A 21373-nucleotide genomic window follows, 5' to 3' on the forward strand; every position below is an offset into this window, starting at 1 on the left:
AACCAACCCAGACGCCCCTCAGTAGATGAATGGATGAAGAAAATATGGTGTGTGTGTGTGTTTGTATATATATGGAATTCCATGCCTCCATCAGAGCAGAAACACTCAAAAGCTATGTACATATGAACAGATAAGAAGATGCTAAGTGAAATGAGCCCCAAGTTATGGATACAGCTTTTCTTTTTTTAACAAAGTTTTTCTTTGTTATACTGTGATTTTTTTTGCATGTTCTTCCCCCTATAGTATATCCCCTGTTGTCACTATATTAGGTTTTGGTATCCTGCATCTTGTATATACATTTATCTAATTTGGGGAGAGGAAGGGGAATAACAAAATGTAGAAGAAACAAAGACATATTATGTCCCATTGCAACGAAGATACTCACAGACAGTATGTTGGAAATGAACTTGACAACTACAAGGTGGGGGTGGGAAGGGATAGTAGGAGATAAAGAAAGGAGTGGGTAACGATGTTCAACAATAAATGTGCTCATTACCTTACACATGTAACTATAACTTCTCTGTGCTGCACTTTTACAATACAATAAAATTAAAATGAAAAGAAGAGCACCCAGCCCAGTCTTGATATAGTCAGAGAAACAGCTGTTTACCAGAGAACCAAATAAACATAGTAAGAATGAGAAGGCACAGGCCATAGAAAGGTGGGTAACATGGCAGGAATTGCCAAAACTTTTCACTCCTGTCAATACTCAAGGACTTAACTCCCAATTAAATGAAATAGATTGATTAGTTGAATCAAAAAACAAACCCATCTATCTGTCTTCAAGAGGCACACTTTGCCAACAGAAATAAGTATCCTGAATGTGAATGGGTAGAATAAATTCTATCAAGGAAATAGTCCCCCTAAGCAGGCCAGAATAGCAATATTAATATCAGATAGAATATATTTCAAATTATAATTAGTAAGAAGAGACTAAGAAGGCCATGACATACTAATAAATGGACCTTTCCTATGGGAGGATAAAACAATCTTAAATACCTATACCCCAAATGAATATCCCCTTCATCAAACAGATACTACTTACCCCGTAATATACACAGATCCAAACACATTGATTTTTGGTGACTTTAACAGACCAACGTCACCTATAGATAGAACAACCCAGCAAAAATTAATCAGAGAAAACTTAGTATTAAAGAACTGCATTGACCAACTAGACTTCACAGATATCTATAGAATATCTCACCCAGCAGCATAAGTTTTTTATACATTCTTCTCAGGAACAGATGACATGATCTTGCATTGAAAGAAACTCAGATTCCTCTCCCAACTTACTTGAGCTAATTGGAAACTGGCAAAGCAGCAGGCTATAATATTAACACAAAAAATTCAGCAACTTTCCTGTGTGCCAACAATGAGAACAGTGAGCCTGAAATCAGTAAAGCAACCCCATTTGTAATTGCCTCATAAAAACAAAAGCTAAGAATTAACTTAATTAGATGTGAAGGACCTCTATGATGAAAACTTTTAAAACCTGAAGGGAAATTAAAGTACACTGAAAGAAATGAAAAAACTTATGCCTCTGGATTGGGAGGATCATCATCATGAAAATGGCAATACTACACAAAGCTCTTTACAAATTCAACACAATACTCTTCAAAATCTCAACAATATTTTTTAATTACATGATAGAAATTATCCCAAATGCATATGGAATTACTGGAGATGTTGAATAGCAAAAGCAGTCCATAGAGGGAAAAACAGTGCTGGAAGAATATCAATACCAAGCCTCAAACTCTCTAACAAAGACATACTACTACTACTACTACTAGTAGTAGTAGTAATAGAACCCACAGACCTGTGGGTAGCCTCCAAATATTTGATAAGGGAGACAAAATCTCAACATACAAGAAACCAATGATGCTGGCACAATTAGCTATACATGCAGAAAACAATTAAATCCTTCCACATGACCCTGCACCAGATTAGCAACAATTAGATCAAATGGATGACCAGATACCCTGAATATATTACTGAATATATTACAGGAAGGGATAGGGAAAACACTAAGTCTCTGTGGCACAGGTCAAAACTTCCTAAAGATCCATAATTGAAACAAATCAAAGGAAAACCAGAAAAATTGGATTGCATAAAACAAGCTTTTCTGCATACCAAAGAACCTTGCTACATGTAGACATATGACTTCTGGCTAAATGTTTTTCTATATTTGTTATACTCAATTGTTTCTCTGCTGTATGTGTTCTCAGATGCAGTGAAGACTGACTTCTGATTTAGTAATTACACATTTGTTAAGTTCTATTTTCTACTGTGAGTCAGTTCTCTAATGAATAGGAATGCCATCCAGCTGACTTTCTACATTTGCGCTCATGTTTCTCTCTTCAAAATGACAGCCTGCTTTCTTGAAGGATTTTCCACATCTGTTACATTCATATGATCTCTGCTGTGTTTTCTGATACAATCTTAGTTTTGTGAAACTCTTGTTTTGCAACTTTCCACATTTGTTAATTTTGTAACAGTTCTCTCTTGTGGGTGTCCAATGATAAAGCCTGAGCGGTGTCTTCTGGGTGAAAGACTGCACACTGGGCTACATTCTTAAGGCTTCTCTCCTGTGTGGGTTCTTTGATGCAAACTGAGTTTTATTTCAGGTGAGAAATTTTCCACATATATTACATTCCAAAGGTTTCACATGAGTTGCTAAAGTGTGAATGCTACGTGAAGGATTTGCACATATACTACATTCCTAAGGTTTCTAATCTATGTAAGTTGTTATGCCTGCTGAGGTGTGAACTCTGTTTGAAGGTCTTTACATATGTTGCTTTCATAAGGTTTCTCTACTGTGTGTTCTCTGATACAAAGTGAGTTATGACTTCTGTCTGAAAGTCTGTCCAGTTTTTTACTTTCATAGGGTTTCTCATGAGTGTGTCCTCACATGAGTATTAAAGTTTGACTTCTGGGTAAAGGGCTTTTCAACAATTCTTACATTCACAGGGTTTCTCTCCCATGTGACTTCTCTGATGTTTAGTAAGGTCTGCCTTGTAGGTGACTTTCTACCTGTTGCATTCATAAGGTTTCTCTCCTGTGTAAACTATGATGTGAAGTGACATGTGACTGCTGCATGAAAGACTTTTCACACCTGTTGCATTCATGTTGCTCTTTGGTGTATATTCTGATGTGAAGTGAGGTGGGTCTTCTGTCTGAACAACTTCCCATATTTGTTACATTCATAAGGTTTCTCTCCTGTGTGTATTCTCTGATGCAAAATGAGGGGTGATTTCCGTATGAAAGCCTTTCCACATTTGTCACATTCATAATGTTTCTCCCCAGTGTGTCTTCTTTGAAGTAAGGTTTTCTTTCTGTCCAAAAGATTTTCCACATTTGTTACATTTATAAGGTTTCTCTCCTGTGTGTATAGTGTGATGAACAGCAAGTTGTGACTTCCAGGTGAAACACTGTCCACATTCCTTACACTCATAAGGTTTCTTTCCTGTGTGAGTTCTCTGATGCAAAGTAAGGCGTATCTTCTGTCTGAACGACCTTCCACATTTGATACACTCATAAGGTTTCTCTCCTGTGTGTTCTCTGATGCAAAAGAAATCTTGACTTCTGTCTGAATAACTTCCCACATTTTTACATTCATTACGTTTCTCTCCTGTGTGTATTCTCTGATGCAAAATGAAGGGTAACTTCCACACAAAAGTCTTTCCACATTTATCCACATTTGTCACAAAAAGTTTCTCCTCTGTGTGTCTTCTCTGATGTAAAACAAGGCTATTTTTCTGTCTGAAAGACTTTCCACATTCCTTACACTCATGAGGTTTCTCTCCTGTGTGAGTCCTCTGATGCAAAGTGAGGTGTGTCTTCTGTCTGAACAACTTTCCACATTTGATACACTCATAAGGTTTCTCTCCTGTGTGTATTCTCCGATGCAAAAGGAGTTGTGACTTCTTTTTGAATGACTTTCCACATTTGTTACATTCATTACGTTTCTCTTTTGGGTGATTTCTATGGGTGGAAAATTGCCTATATTCCTCATATTTATATAGTTTTTTTTCTGTTGGTATTTGAGGCTGTAAATTCAGGTTTGACATCTGAGAGGTAAATTTTGCACACTGGATATACTCATTGGAATTCTCTGGATATTTGCTCTGAGGCTTCATTAGGTCTTTTTCCTGACTGAAAGATTTGTCACATGTACCACATGTGCAATGTTTCTCTCTTGTGTATCTTTTCTCATGTGTACTAGCTGTAGGTCTTAAGTTGAACAATTTTCCACATAGACTACATTCAGGAGTTTTTCTTCTTCCCTAAAGTATTTTCTGAAAAAGAGCAGAATATGCTCTCTGAGTATAATGCTTTTCCTTCTCCACCATATTCAAAATATGACAGCTCATTTGGACTCACATCATTTTGGCTAAAATGCTCAGAGTATCTGAGGGGACACACCAGGCCTATATGCAGCATGTATCTTATCAGGCTCATTATAAGAAGGCATGTACTGAGACTCAATGAAATCCTCAGTCCTCATCTCTAGGGAGTCTTCATTTTTCCTACCCAACTCTGGTTTATCTTTTGAGCTCACATGAAAAGTTACTAAACTCACTCCTTCCTCCACTGTATTACTATTTGTGACTAAGACTTCACATGGACTTTCATCTGGATTTTGCTGGCACATCTTATTCACATCCTCCATTTCTTGGATACCTAAAATAAGTCACAGAAAAAAAGACAAAACACAAATGAGATCCAAAGAACCCTTACTGTAAAGGTAAAGACATTTTTTTCTCATTCTAATTATTACATATTTTAAAATATCCGAGTAAGAATTGATTGGTGATAAATATATGCTTTTCTCCATAATATCTTAATTAAGAAAGTAATACTATGTTTTACAATGGAAAAGAATGTTTGTGTTTCAATTTTCTTCTTTTTAAAACAGAGGAAATATTTCCTCAAATTACTTACCCATGTAATGTCAGAGTAGTAAGCTGTGTACGAACTATACCCTTTAGTATTCTTGGGGTTGTTTTTCTCAATTTTTATTTTGTTTGGTCATAAGGGAATAGTTGTTTTTTATTTCCTTGAAATAATTTATTTATTTTGTTTTATTGTTTCTCAACCATTAGGTGAGGAACAAAAATATTTTCCATTATCAGAAACCATAATATTGTTTATAGATCACTTTGCCTATCAAGTAAGCAGGAATTGTTCCTAAAAGTAAGGTTTTCCACCTACATCTCTTAAGTTCTAACTTCTTACTAAGAATTATGAGGTATCTATGGGAATTTTAAATTTTCTTTGTCTTCACTGTGGATCAAAGTCTTTTTAAAATTCCCTTTCTGATATTCCTGCCTATCAGAACCATGGAAGAACAAAGATTCTTCAGCTCATCAGCCAAATAATCATCCTCTCTAGATTAAAAGCTGCAGTTCTGAATCCCAGTGTATGTCTTCCAGCACTGATGATCTATTTTACTCATCAGGAGAACAGGCCTGGGGTACTCCTTATTTTTTCATACCTACATAGTCCTAGTTTCAAAGAAAATAAAATCTTATTTTCTACATTTCTTGTTTAGGTTTACTGTTTCAGAATGATTTCCACAAAGACAAAGAGAATTGCAAACTTTATCTCTATAGCCACAACAAATTCAGTTTGTGTCCACATGAATTCTTGACTTACTAGTCTTTAAGACAAAGGATCATCTATTTCTTTGCCACACAGGACTTAGAACTGGGAAGATTACTGCTCAGAACAGTGAAGATGAATCTACCAACAGGGCTCTGGCAAAAACATCACTACACAAGATGTTTTAACTCACTTGTGAAATTTTTGCTTGAGGCTTCTCTTATCCTTGGTTCTACTGCTTGCTCCAGTTTGACAATCAAGTTAGGTTTAGGAACACAGTGCCCTGTTAATAAGAAATAGTGAAGAATTATTAATCGTGCTGGGTCATCTTTGCCAGAAGATTTGACAGTCTATTCACAAGGTTGCTCCTAAATCTTGTTATTTCTCAATGACTCCATGGTTGACTTTCCCCCAGCTTTGGATTTATTTTTTGGGTTGTGTGGTTTGAAATCAGCTATTTTGCTCAAGGCTAGCATTCTACCAGTTAGAGTACCAGCCCCTCTTTCACTTTTTGCGTGGTTCATTGAAAATGAGTGTCATGGGGGGTCTTTTCTGCCATTTCTGGCTTCAAATCAAAATCTTCAGTTCAGCTTCCTGAGTAGCTAGGATAACAGGCCAGCTCCATTGTACCTAATTGCCAGTTTTGAATTATAAATACCCATTTTAAATCTGTGGTTTCCAGATCATCTTTCCAACAGTGATATACATTATATTCTAGATTGTATAACCATTTACAATAATATGCTCAAGGTTGGGAAGACAGTCTTCTGGAATGCTACATCTAAATAACATAAATATTCATATATCTACTAAAAACAAAGCACCTGACCTTACAAGTTAATGTGACTTTTGCTCACCCAAGGACACAATGTTACGGTAGATCTCCAGCATTACATCTCTATACAGGGTCCTCTGAGCAACGTCCAGGTACTGTCACTCCTCCCAGCTGAAGTCCACAGCCACATCATCAAATAACACTAGCTTCTGTAAGGACACATTTCTGTCAAGTAATTAGCCCTGAGTCATGCGAACACGAAGGCTGGAATTTCATTCGTCTACAGGTATGCATTTTATCTTATATAAAAATGTTTGGATCTTGCTGTGTTATCTATACAGTAGGAGAAAGAATGATCAAAGTAGAAATGTTTGCCACTGTATTAACTTGGTAATTAAAAAACAAGGTTTCCTGCTCGGAAAGTGGCTCAGTATGAGAGTGCTTGCCTTGCATGCATGAGACTCTGGGTTTGATTCCTTAGCACCACATAACCAGAAAAAGCCAGAAGTGGCTCTGTGGCTTAAGTGGTAGTGTGCTAGTCTTGAGCTGAAGAGCTCAGGGACAGCACCCATGCCCAGAGTTCAAGCCTCACAGACAACAAAACAAAAAAAAAATAGTTTCCCTAATACATCAGAACACATTTCTAAGGAGATAATAATCTGGCATGACCACATTAAGTCTAGGTAGTAAAAGAGTATGTTTAGTTTATTTTGATAAAATTTCCTATGTATCAGGGTGATAATGAAGTAAACATGAAACTTTTCTTGCATTTTCATGTTCTGTCTCACTTAAAAAGTGCTCTCACATAAGCAAGCACAAATAATTCAGGATATTATATTGAATATATACCATATTCATCAACCTACGAAAAGCAGTATTCATGTGAATGTAAAAGAGAGTTAACAGTACTCAAGAAAGTAGCTAATGAATTATTTGGAAATTTTAAGATTTGACTTAGCACATAAAAATATTTTTGTTAACTGTTTTTGTTATTAACATTTTTTACAGTAGCATTGACTTTTATTTATTCATGTTAAGTCACCTGAAATGATATCTGCTGCATTTAATGCTCATTAATGTAAATGGCTGAACAAACCCACGGATGCCCAATATCTCATGGTTATATTCAACACAGCCTCATTACAACTCCCACAACAGTACTTTGTTTTGTAAACTATAATCCACTATTACTCCCTTTTCCCCTCCCCCCCCCAGCTTCAAATGCACATGATAAAGAGGTTTAGTTAGGGAATATACATGGAAAATAATAAAAAACAGCTTTCCATTTACAAAATATATTCCCCATACTGATTAATTCAGGCAGCTAACTGGTTTATGAAACTTTATTGAAGAAAAATAAATCAATTACTAGCAGAGCTATCAATCACTTCTCCAGTAATATCTTGCATCATTTATTCAGTGCTATATTAAGCAGTGTATTGGAAGACAGTTTAACTAATAGTTCCAAGCCTCCTTAGAATTTAAATGAAAATTACAAAATGTTTGACACCCTATTTTGAAATACAAAGGGTGTTTGACTTCTAATTTCCATTCTCTGGAGAAGAACAACTCACTTCTTTATTGACCTGTATAAAATACACCACATTTTATGTTCTGCTGATACTATAAATTCAATATCAATTCTCCAGCCACATCAGTTAGGAGCATAAAGTACATGTAACCTCAAATCTCTAACAGTGGAAGGCTTCAACAAGAATGGATGCTGCTAGAATGTTGTTTCCTTTGATGTGACAACTGAGAATCCAGCTCCCGCCCCGTCAGGTGGCTTCTTCATCATGTTAGAGTAGTGAGGAATGGTTTGGTTTTATAATCAAGTTAAGAGTGAACATAGGATGGGTGGGGGTTGGGGGGAGGATGGGAAGGGATGGGAAGGGGAAACAAAGGAGGAGGCTACAATGCTTGATAAGAAATGTACTCCTCATCTTGCCCATGTAATTGTAACCCCTCTGTACAGTATTTTCCCAATAAAGAAAAGAAAAGCACAAAAATGAAAAAAAGAGTGAATATAGGAAGTGGAACTGTAGCTCAAGTGGTAGAGCGCTAGCCTTAAGCTGGATTGCTGAGGGACAGCGCTCAGACCCAGAGTTCAAGCCCCATGACCGACAAAAAAAAAAGTGAACATACTGGCTGTATAAAACAAATGCTGAACTTTAAAAATATTTTGAGTCTTGGGCAACTGCTTTCTTGTAACTACAGTTTCTAAAAGCAGTTATTGTCTAAAGCTGGAAAAACTTAAGTCTACTCAGATGAGAATGTAAAAATTGGAGGGAGGGAGCTAAGTGAAAAATAAAATTTAAAAGAAAAGATGACGTCTGATAGGGGAGCAGCTAGATAAGAAATCAAAAAAGGAACAGTAGTTTCAAGTTCATTCCAGCTATAATGCAGGTTATTCTGACTTTTAGGTAGCATCACATGACATACTTTTGATTCTATTCCTGAGCCACTCTGTTGTACTTGTCTCTGTCTGTTTTATTGTCCGTGCAATCTCTGGCACTAGGAGGTCATCTAGGATCAGATCACATAGCAGTGAATAAATGGATAAACAAACTTTAGAACTGGTTAAAGCAGGAGACCACTGTGATCTTAGAATACCAAGGCAAATACTGTCAATATTGTTAATATTTGGATGATAAATTCTTGTTGTAAACGCAACCTCAGGTGGTTTGATGGGGTAGTCTGTAGGAAAATGAATTGTTAAAAAAAATACACCTCCATGATATGTGCTGTCATTACATAACAGAACATAACAGAACATTATTCCTTATTAATCCACTTCAACACCACACTCTGTGGTTTTCTCCTCACTCCTCACTATCAAAGGATCTGTCCCAAACTCTTGATTATCCAGGTGGCTGGGGAAAGACTATCTTCATCTTACACTGGCTTTCCAAGACACAGGCACAGAGGGGCCAGGGGCCCATGGAGCAGTGGCCTCAGCCAAATGCAGCAGCTGATGCTTCCCCAGGTTGAAGAAATTCTAATGATTGAAATGTGGTCATAGATACCCTGATACTTCCTTCCTCTCTAAGAACTGCTACATGAACTTTTGTGAACACTGGGTACCTCCTACAATAAGAAATTTAGGTGGGAGAGGAATAAAATGTTTCTTGACTATAATTGCATTTTATCAGTCCTTTATTGAAGGATGGAGGCAAAGGGCAAGAGCCTTATGAAACATTAAAAAATGACAAAAAAATTGTGCAATATGACCACAAGCACAACAGAAGATAAAAAGGATAAAAAGTGATGCTACCTAAAAATTATAGAAGGAAATTTTAAAAGTTGGAATGAAATATGGTACTAATTTGTTTTGCAGAGGCTAAAAGGAAAGTCTTTTGATTCCCATTTTGAACCCCATTACAAAGGAAGAATGGCCGACAATCATCCTACCAGTCCAGCCATGAGTGACAATACCAGTGGTGAATGCTGACTAGCACACAAAAAGGAAATATATGTGTAAAGTGTTGAAAGAAAATAATCTTCAGTAGATAATCCATGGGGTAGAGGAACTCTTCAGAAAATGTAGATTGGAGATATTTAAATGGAAAGATAATTCATTAATAACACATCTGCATTTTAAGACTGTTACAAAATATTATCCTGCTTCAAAAGAATAAGATGCCAACTTGCATGTACACATAGGACAAGGTCATTAAAAGGAAATCTGTATAACATATTTTAGGTTTTAGGTAATCTTTCTGAAATGATTCATGGAAGAAAACCTAATTTCTTAAGATTCAAGATACAAATGCACAAGTGTATTATACACAGAATATATGCACTAGGCATATGGATCAATACTTTACTTGCTTGGTAAATATGAAGGCCTGAGACCAACGAATTAATTCTACCAAAAGAAAGTAAAAAGGCAATAAAGTTAGGGCTGGGAACATAGCTTATAAAGAGTGCTTGCTTAGCATGCATGAAGTAATGGTTTTGATTCCTCAGTACCACATGAACAAAAAAAGCTGAATGTGGTGCTGTGGCTCAAGCAGTGAGGGCTAGACTTCAGGGAAAGAAGCTCAGAGAGAATGAATGCCCAGTCACCGAGATCAAGGAACTGTGCAAAAAAGGCCACAGAATTATAATTTTTTAATCTTCCATTACTATTGGAAAAGTAACACTCCTCTAATTTATAAACATCAGGACAAAACATCAGCAGTAACATACATATCACTGGCATTATTTCAAACTAAATGCTGTTTATACAGTATTGCAATATTAATTTTATGAAGACCAAAACTATGAGAGTAATTCTCAAGACAAACTTCCTAGAAAAAAGCTAGGTTATAAACACATTACAGTTTATATATATATATATATATATATATATATATATATATATATTAGTAATATATATATATATTAGAAATATATAAGTAATATATTTCTAAAATCTATGAGTGAAATAAACACAGGGAAATTAGCATGGATATGGGAGAAATGTACATTATCACTATGTTTACATTATCACTCCTTTGATAGGACACCAAAAGTGTTTGACACTAAACAAAATCAAATTTAGTGCATATAATTAAAACATTGTATATCAGAAGGTGTGATCAACAAGGAAGAGAAAGCATGGTATTAGTTTTTCTCTAAATAGATTACTAACCACAGTGAATTAAAAACATAAAACAACGGGGCTGGGAAGGTGGCTCAGTGGTAGAGTGCTTGCCTTGCATGCCTGAGGCCCTAGGTTTGATTCCTGAGCACCATATAAGCAGAAAAAGCCGGAGGTGGTGTTGTGGCTCAAGTGGTAGAGTGCTAGCCTTGAGCTGAAGAGCTGAGGGACAGCACCCAGACCCAGAGTTCACATAAAACAAAATCCCATAATTAACCACCCCCCCCCATGACACGAAATCTAATTTAAAAATGGAAAAAACTGAAGAGACTTTTCTAAAAAGTATACAGGTAGCTCATTAAATATAAAAATGTTCAATGTCAATAGTTATTAGAAAAATTCCAATCAAAATAAATATCTGCTTCTTCATAAACACTTTTAAACAAAAACAAAAAAGTTTCCAAAGTCTAACAACTGTTGGGAAAGATGTGAAAACAAAGTGAATTTTGATGCATTTCTGGCAGGAATGTAAAACAATCAACGATGGTATGGAGACTTCTAAAAGAACTAAATATAGAATTACATAGGAATATGGTCTAGCACTTCTATTTCTAGATTTAAACCAATGGAAGTGAAAGCAGGGATTAGAACAAATATTTGGAGAATTACTACACAACAACTACTCACAATAACCAAAAGACAGAAGCCTGGAAAGAATAGATAAATGTGTTTAACAGGAAGAAAACTTTAATACATTTTACAGCAGGGATAAATCTTGAATACAATAAGCTAAATAAAATACACTAGGCATCAAGTATCAGCCATGGTATGATTTCCCTTACTGCTCTTCCATGGATCAACAAACTCATAGACCCAGTAACTATAATGGTTCCAAAGACTAGTAGGAGCTGTGTATTTAATGATTTTTACAGCTTCATTTATGGAAGGTAAAAAATGCTGTAGATGGATGAAATGCATGACCATAAAACAATGTGGCCATATGTAATGGTTAATGTAGCCAAAAAGGATGGAATATACTTATACTCCCTGAATTTGGGATTACCAGATAGCCTAGGCTACATAAAATTTCAAGAGCAAGCTTGACTACATAGCAAGACCTGTCTTCAAATGGAATACGGAAAAATCAAACCATAAGAAAAATGTCAATTCTAAGAGCCCCTGCAGCAAAGGAAAATTTGTAAGAAAAACTTGTTCCCAGACACAGCATTCGAAGAAAAGTAAAAAGTGAGAGACAGATGGAGGGAAGACAGGCTGGGAGAAAAAAAATACAGAGAGAAAAAATAGATACATAAAGAAAGATACAAATAAACAAAGCTAGAGAGCAGAAAACAAAGATTGAAACAGAAAATAGTGTGGGGGGAATCTTGTGAGGACACCTTAGAAAAAATAGAGGGATTTCTAGAACAATCATAGACCATATCATCATCTATAGCCTAAGTTTCAAGTAAGAAAATGACCATGAACCAGTCCAATAAGGTATGAAGAGTAATTTAAGTATATATTGCCTACTCAGTCCTCTAAAACATTCAAAGGTGTATGTGACCAAAGACTTCATTAAGATAGTTCAATGTTACTCATGAGGTTGGGATCTCTGAGAAGTTGCTAGGGAACCTTCATCTTCCATGAGATGTCACCTCCTCAAGGATATTGAATCACATAACAGTGTGACTACTTTTTCCTCACACAAGAAAAACTAGAAACAAGCTGAAACAAATCTGCACTTAACATAGACAGAATGTCAGATTTTATAATATGCTAAACCTAGTAGCCATCTTTATGTGATTTATGAACATGTTCCTGAAGCTGGATCTGTTTTTCTGTTTTTAAATCTTGGACACCTTTAAGTTCATAAGATGGAATGTAACACAAAATGAGAAATAAAATGCAACTCACCAGAGAGTCTTTCATTCTTTCTTGCTGTTGACAATGAATAGAAGATTCAGGAAGCATGGCTGGGAGAGAAGGCAAATGAGTTAGTCAGGAAAGAACCTGTGTAATTTTACTGAAATTTTCCTGCTCAAAACATTATACATGGGAGGAAAGGCCTTCTTATGGGAGAAGAATCTTTTATGTCTCAAGAAAATCATCAAACTCTCCACTTAAGACAAATCCACAGTCCTTAGTTACTAGATACTGTTAGCCCAATAAGCTTCTTTCCCATAGCTAAGTATGCTCCTTCCCCTTTCCACAGCTTGGCATGCTCCCTTCCTGGTCAACACTAGGCAGTTAATAATCAGCCTCCCTCCAAGCCCCCTTTATCTGGAGATGGCACTCTTCTGGGGTCGCTACTACGATATAGGGCAGCAAGAACTCCCTAGAGTGACCTTAAGGTCTGGGCAGCTGCAGAGCCCCTTATCTACTATTTGGGCAGCAGCCATAAACCCTAGTCCACCATGATGGATCTCTTGGTCCACATGTCCACACTGGGGTCTCCACATCCTAGTCCCTACTTATATAGGTCACCGCAAACAATAGCTGGTACTTCTTCTCACTCTTCATTTGTGAGAAGGGGTCTTGCCAGTTCCACTGCTGTCAATAAACCTTTCTTTGTTCTTTGTACCTGGATGTTTGCATGGTTCTCTGGCAAAGTCTAATATACCCTAACAGATAGTACAAAAGCAATTCATTTCTCCCTTAATGTACATACAGAATTCATAAAAACTGATGTTCCAACAAAAATCATTGAATAATCAAAAAGTCACATTTTCACTAAATTAGCTATTACTCAAGTACACTTAGAGATGTATGATCTATTATTCTACTAATGCAAAGATATCCTAGGACTCCACTGAGCATTTGTATTCTAACATTCATTTACATATTTAAACACCATGGAGAACACAAATATTGTAACTCAGTATTTTTCACCTAAATTTATAGAGGGAAAATATATACAACACATATTTTTTGTGTTATACTGTTTCAATGATGATTGTCAAATGGCACATTTCCTTATATCCAAATACTCAGAGCGCCTTCATGAGGGCAGAGAATCCAGGACAGTTATGATTCCTGGAGAGTTGTCAGATTGTCTGAAGAACTCTTGGGCTTTCAGTGACCTTGAAGGTAAATTAGAAAGGCTTAGGGACAGGAACTGGTGGCTCATGTATGTAATCCTAGCTGAATCAGGAGGCTGAGATCTAAGGATCATGGTTCAAAGACAGCCTGGGAAGGAAAGCAAGTGGAATCTTATCTACAATCGACTACCAAAAACCTGGACATGGAGCTGTGGCTCAAGTGGTAGAGCAGAGTTTTGAGCCAAAAAGCTCAGGGGCATCACCCAGATTTGAGTTCAAACCCTAGGAATCACACACACACACACACACACACACACACACACACACACACACACACACACACACACACACACGATAGATCTGTCAGACAATGACTCTCATTTACATGCCTATGTCCCTTCAATGCACTTCCATGGAGACTGAAGGAATGCTGGGGAAAAGGGATATACTCAGTGAAGACAGTATGTGGACAGAGAAGAATAGACAGCAATGAAGGAGTGATGCTTCCTCAAGGTTTCCAGGGAGTCCATGAAATGATTATACGTAAGGTGTATGATGTTCCAGGGGATCAGCAGCAGAAGAAAAGGATAACGGGGTGATATGGGGTTCTGTGCAAGCCTGAACTTGGAGAGCCTTGAGTTGCAGTGAACAATCTACTCCTGCTGCCCTAATCCATTTGGTCATCCCTCTAGCTTGCTTTCTCCTCTGAAGAAAGCCACAGGTGTTGAGTGCTGAGGAGCAGAGCCATGGAAATGGTAAAAGGACCAGAGGGCATTGCTCAATGGGCATCATTGGCACCCACCAAGGCAGCAGTGTTTCTGAATCTACACCAGCCATGCTTCATGGCCTGCATGTAGAAGCCAAAGAGAACAGAGAGACCATAGGAAAAAATTGTGCATGTGTGCCAATTCTGGGGCTTGAACTCAAGGTCTGGGCCCCCTCCTTGATCTTTTGTTTAAGGCTAGTGATCTACCACTTGAGTGACACCTCCATTTCTGGCTTTTCAAAAGGTGGTTAATTGGAGATAAGGGCCTCACAGACTTTCCAGCCCAGGCTGGCTTTAAACCTTGATTATCATATCTCAGCTGCCTGAGTAGCTAGGATTATAGACGTGAACCACTGGTCCCTGGCTTAGGAAGGAATCTAAATCACACTCAATCCTCTGAGTATTGATTAGTGGTATGTACTGTCACTTCTGCACAATGCAAGAATTTTTTTTCTAGTCCTGGGGCTTAAACTCTTGATCTGGGTGCTATCCATGAGTTTTTTTCTCAAGGCTACCACTGTACCACTCCACTTCCAGTTTTTCAGTGGTTCATTGGAACTAAGAGTCTCACAGGGACTTTCCTGCCCAGGCTGGCTTTGAACTGTGATCCTCAGATCTCAGCCTCCTGAGTAGTGAGGATTACAGGCATGAGCAACTGGTGCCCAGCTAATGAAAGAATTCTGGAGACAGTAAGTAAGTGAGGAAAAATGACTGCTGTTGAAAGGTAGAGCCTGTCACAGGGCTCATACAGTAGCTACGATTACAGACATGGGCCATGGGCACCTCACATGACATGTGTATTCTTGTTTTGGATGTAGGCATATTTGTTTTGATAAAATGTACCTTTCTTATTGGTGGCTTAGGCCTGTTTCTTAGCTACTCATCTAATTACCAAAAAGGACAGCAATGGAGCTTAGACTCAAATGATAGAGCATTAACCTTGAGCAAAAAACAAAAAACAAAAACAAACAAACAAAAAAAACAGCTTAGGGAGAGTACTCAGGCCCTGAGTTCAAGCCCCAGGACCATTAGACACAGACACAAACACACAGAAACACAAAATAACAATATTGAAAATGTACTCAGAACACCACTATTCTACAAACAGAAAAACTTGGGCTCAAAAGAAAATGGCTGGGAGCTGGTACCTCATACCTGTGATCCTAGCTACCCAGCAATCTGAGATCTGAAGATTACAATTCAAAGACAACCTAGGCAGGAAAGTCCATAAGACTCTTATCTTCAGTTAACCACCAGAAAACTAGAAATGGAGCTATGGCTTTAGTGGTAGAGTAGCAGTCTGGAGCCAAAGAGCCCAGGAACAGTGTTCAGATACAGAGTTCAAGCTTGGCCAGTGGTGAGCAGAAGAGCCACAAGCAGGCACATCTCCTTCAGTGAAAGGCCCTCTGGCAGTCCATAAATCCAGCTAGGTCCTGCTGATCCTGTTTACTGGATTAGTTGACTGAATAACTATACACAAAATCCCTCCCCCCTGTGACTTAACGAGGTGCTCTGGAAGGCCCCAAGGTCTGACTGATGTGGACACCAGGGGAGGGTTAACAACTGTTGTCTGAGCCACTCAGCTTGTAGAGATGATCAGTTCTGCCCTTTACCTTGGGCAGAGCCACTGTACACCCATTATTGACCCTGTTCTGCATCTTGCAGGCTCCATTCAAGGCAAAAAGTTCTGGCAATTTTAGGAACATCAATTATCTCAAAATCTAAAAGCTGGGTGCCAGTGGCTCACACACACCTGTAATCCTAGCTATTCAGGAGCCTGAGATCTAAGGATCACGTTTCAAAGTCAGCTCAGGTGAGGCAAGAAAGTTCATGATAGTTTTCTGGTTTTTTTGTTGTTGTTGTTGTTGTTTGTGGAGTTTGAACTTAGGGCCTGGTTGCTGAACCCACCAGAACTCCTATTCCTCAGGGCAAGTGGTCTACAACTTTAAATCACAGTAGGTTGCTAATTGGAGATAAGAGCCCTGCTCTGAAGTTCCGGGAAGATGGCGGAGGAGAAGCTGGAATCTGAACAAGCTCTCACATAGAAAGCAGTTATAGAGTTCCAGTGAACAGTCCTAAGCCAGAGAATCACACCAAGTGTGCCATCACAGGACAGAGAGTTAGACAAGAGAGGGGAAGCCAAGACAAGGAGACACATCTGAGCGTCTGCCAGCAGCCGCCGCGGCGACCGCAGCCGCGGCCATACCTGAGCGCTCACACAGAGAGTCTGGGACGAAGGAGCCAGACGCAGCGGGCGAGAGGATTCTACTCAACACCAGCAAGGACCGACAAGGAGCGGACATCTTCATCCTGCAGTTTGCAGACCAGAGACGACCCAGGATCCAAGACTCGGCGTGAGTAGAAGCCCGACTCCCTCACTCCTTCTCAGGGAGCAGAGGAGGGAAGGCCACCCCTCCCCCCACCCAGCACCGGTGATCTCCATCTTGGATACCGACAAAGCTCCGAGGAGCTGCTAGCTCCAACTCAGGCCTTGGAATAAAACGAGTCATTTAACAGGTCACAAGAACTTAACGGCAAAGTGACCTGCCAGACTCAGCTCCATCCAGGGAAAAGTCACCCAGCTCAGGCACCAGCCATTGGAGTGGCTTTCCTCACTGGGTAACCAGAGCCAGAGGCTGCCCCTCCCTCTAGCAGCCTCCACAATCAATTGAAAAACAGAAACCCTGAGAATGGCTCCAGGGTGGGCTCTGTGAATTTTTCACAAAATAGACCCAGGGAAAAGCTACTGTTTGTTGAAAGGCCTCAACTCTACCAGAACCTAGCCTCATCACCCCTCTTTTGTGATTCTCAAAGCTGATCACCCTCCCATTAAACTAACCTGGGAGGGGGATCTCAAAATCTTGGGTAAAGCAGAGCACTTTTCTGCCTGTTCGAACAAACTGACTTAAGAAACCAATCAAGCCACAGGACCTCAAGCTGACCAGAGACTCCAACAAGAGGCTGGTTACAGACAAAAGGGAGATACAGGATTCTTCCCACCCCTTCCAAAAAAATCAAAGAACTTTTATTTCTTCTTTTCTTTTTTCCTTTTTTTTTGTACCTTATATATATAAAAAAATTTTTTTTCCTTTTCTAAAACTTTTATTAATCTTTAATTTTTGCCTTTTTTGAAAAAATAATTGTTTTCCAGTAACTTTTTTTTCCCTCTTATAATTTTTATTTTAGGAATACGTGAATGTATGTTTTCCTTTCTTTTCTTGTCTTTTCTCTCTTTTTCTTTCTTTCTTAATTATCTTTTTATTTTTTGTCTAGCTCTACTAAACTTCTGATCTTTTTTTTTCTCGCTTTCTTATCCTTTTCACCTTTTCCTTTCTTTTGTTCTTCTGTATGTGACTTAACTCTTGTCCTGCACATCCTCAGATAAACCCGTAGTTAACTAGTAGACCCTATCCCCCATTGTGTACACACTTAATCCACAAATTTATTACTCAATCCAAAACCTCTGAGACTTAAATTCCTTAATAGCAGTACTACCTCTTTATACCTATATAATATTTTAAGCATTTTTTAAGTTTTTCACATCTCCTCTATCTCCCTCCTGTTTTCTCATTATATTCACATTCATCTCTAAATAGATAGTCTTTCAATCTCCATAACTATATTAATTTTTACGTTTCTAATTTTTTTTTCTGGTCTGTTTTCATTTCCCTTTCCCTTTCTTCTTTTTTCTCTCCCTCTCTACTTGCATCCTACCCAACCTATTTCCTGCATTGAGATTAGGACATAGTTAACTCTCCCTGTGCCTCCCCACACCAATCTATTCCTAATTTTTACCCACATCTCTCCCTAACCCTAAAAATTTCTGGTTTTCCAAATTCTTCTCTGCGGTTCAAAGCCCATTAACATATAGTTGTTTGATGTTGAATAGATGTATCTGTTGAACTAGATTGTATCTGTAGACTATTGACTGTATAAATGCAAACGTTGGTTGATGGTTGCCTTAAGATAGTGTTCTAGCACAAAACTGGTGCTATTTTCATCTCAAATGGGCAGAGTAAGCCGGAAAAACACAAGAAAAATGGCAAATCTGGGTATCTCAATTCCCAATCTTGATAATCAGGGGTCAGATCAGATAATGAACAATCCAGAGGAGAGTTCCCAAATAGCTCTACAAACACTGGTGGCAAACATGATAAATGAGAAGTTTGACAACTTACAAAGGACTCTGTATGAGCGTGATAGGGAGATAGAGGAGGCATCCCAAAAGTTTATACAGGAATATCATAAGCATGAGGAAGCTACTCAAAAACTGTTACAGGATTTGCGTGAACAACTTGAGAATAGTCAAAGAGAAAGGGAGGAATGGCGTGAGCAGGCTGAGAACACTCAAAGAGAACTGCAGGAATCCCACGAACGGGAGGAAAGAGAACTGCAGGAATCCCACAAACGGGAGGAAGCTAATCAAAGAGTAATTCAGGAATTGAGAGACCAGGTAGAGAACACACAAAGATCACTAAAGGCATTCATGGAATCCATTAACAAAGAGCTGAAGGAAGTCAGGGAGACCACAAAGGGAATGCTGAATGGAACCCAACAGAAGGAATGGGAGTCCAAAGAAACCATAACCAATCAACTAAGTGATTTGAGAACAAACACTGAACACCAAATTAAGGAAGTAAAGAAATTCATACAAGACCTAAAACAGAGCTTCAACAAAGAACTTGAGGCCATCAAAGCTGACCAATTAGAAGGAAAAGAGATAAAAAACAAAGTAGAGAGTCTTGAAAGCAGGTTAGACCATACAGAAGATCGAATCTCAGGGATTGAAGACAGCCTAGATATTATAGAGAAAGAACATACAACCATCCAAGACAAGTCCAAGAAGTATGATAGATCTATCCAACACCTGGAAGACACCATCAGAAGGCGTAATCTAAGGATAATGGGTGTAGAGGAGCACCTAGAAACAGAAGTTAATGGTCTAGGAAATTTGTTTAACAGGATCCTAGCAGAGAACTTCCCAAACATACAAAAAGATAGTCCTATTCAGATACAAGAAGCTTTTAGAACCCCAACTAGACCAGACCAGAATAGGACATCCCACCGTCACATTATAATCCACACAGGATCAACTCAGACCAAGGAAAAGATCCTTAAAGCTGTCAAGGAGAAAAGGTTAATCACCTATAAAGGGAAACCAATTAGAATCACCTCAGATTTCTCAGCCGAGACAATCAAAGCAAGAAGAGCCTGGAATGATGTATGCCATGCCCTAAAAACAAACAACTATCAACCAAGAATACTGTACCCAGCTAAACTCTCTTTCATAATAGAAGGCCAAATAAAAACCTTCCATAGCAAAGAAAAATTGAAACAATACATCTCCACCAAACCAGCCCTACAAAAGATTCTTAAAGATGTCCTACACATAGAAAACCAACAAGACCGCAACAAAGGCCAAGAAACTGCACCCAAACTGAGAATCCAAGAACCATAGGAAGAACCCAGTTTTCACAGCCCCCAAGAAGGTGGATAACATTGCAGGAACTCCCAAATACCTCTCAGTCCTATCTCTTAACGTTAACGGACTGAACTCTCCAATTAAGCGACATAGACTGTCTAGTTGGATTAAAAAACAAGACCCTTCTATCTGCTGCCTGCAGGGTCACATCTTGCCCGTAAAAACAAACACATTTTCAATGTTAAAGGCTGGAACAAAATCTACCAAGCAAACGGCCCCCATAAACAGGCGGGAGTTCCAATCCTAATATCAGATAAAATAGACTTCAAATTAAAATTCGTGAGAAGAGATAAAGAAGGGCGCTACATACTAATTAAAGGATCTCTCCTTCAGGAGGATATTATAATTCTAAATATCTATTCGCCAAACAATGGAGCACCCAAATTTATCAAAGAAACACTACTTTCCCTCAAATCCCATATAGATCCAAAGACATTAATTGTTGGGGATTTTAACACACCACTCTCCCCACTAGATAAATCAACTCGGCAAAAACTCAACAGAGAAACCGCAGATCTAAACAGCTGCATAGATCAACTAGACTTAACAGACATCTACCGAACATTTCACCCAGCAGCATCAGAATACACGTTTTTCTCAGCAGCACATGGAACGTTTTCTAAAATAGACCACATTTTAGGCCACAAAGCAAACTTGTCTAAATTCAGAAACATTGAAGTTATACCTTGCATTCTCTCTGACCACAAGGGAATAAAATTAGAACTCAACACCAAAAGCCACCAAAGAAAGTCTGGTATCACATGGAGGCTGAACAACACACTGCTGAATCAAGAGTGGGTCATGGAAGAGATTAGAAAGGAAATTCAAATGTTCATGCTATTCAACAAAAATGAACACACAAATTACCAGCTCCTCTGGGACACAGCAAAGGCAGTACTCAGAGGCAAGTTTATAGCTCTGAGCTCCTACATCAACAAATTGGAGAGATCTGAAACTAGCAATTTAATGACACATCTAAACTTCCTTGAAAAAGAGCAGCAAGATAAACCCCAATCCAGTAGACGGAAAGAAATAATCAAAATTAAATCAGAATTAAATGAATTAGAATCCAAAAAAACTATAGAAAGAATGAACAAAACAAAGAGTTGGTTCTTCGAAAAAC

At 38.3% G+C, this 21373-nt stretch overlaps 1 pseudogene; it reads right to left on the minus strand.

Moving 5' to 3' along the window:
- Window positions 1-8808: 8808 nt before the first annotated feature.
- On the minus strand, window positions 8809-9155 carry LOC122128252 (annotated as a pseudogene).
- Between the last annotated feature and the right edge of the window lie 12218 nt (window positions 9156-21373).

This window comes from Dipodomys spectabilis, unplaced genomic scaffold (genome assembly GCF_019054845.1).
Source record: "Dipodomys spectabilis isolate Male_0828 unplaced genomic scaffold, ASM1905484v1 ptg000327l, whole genome shotgun sequence".
NCBI lineage: Eukaryota > Metazoa > Chordata > Mammalia > Rodentia > Heteromyidae > Dipodomys > Dipodomys spectabilis.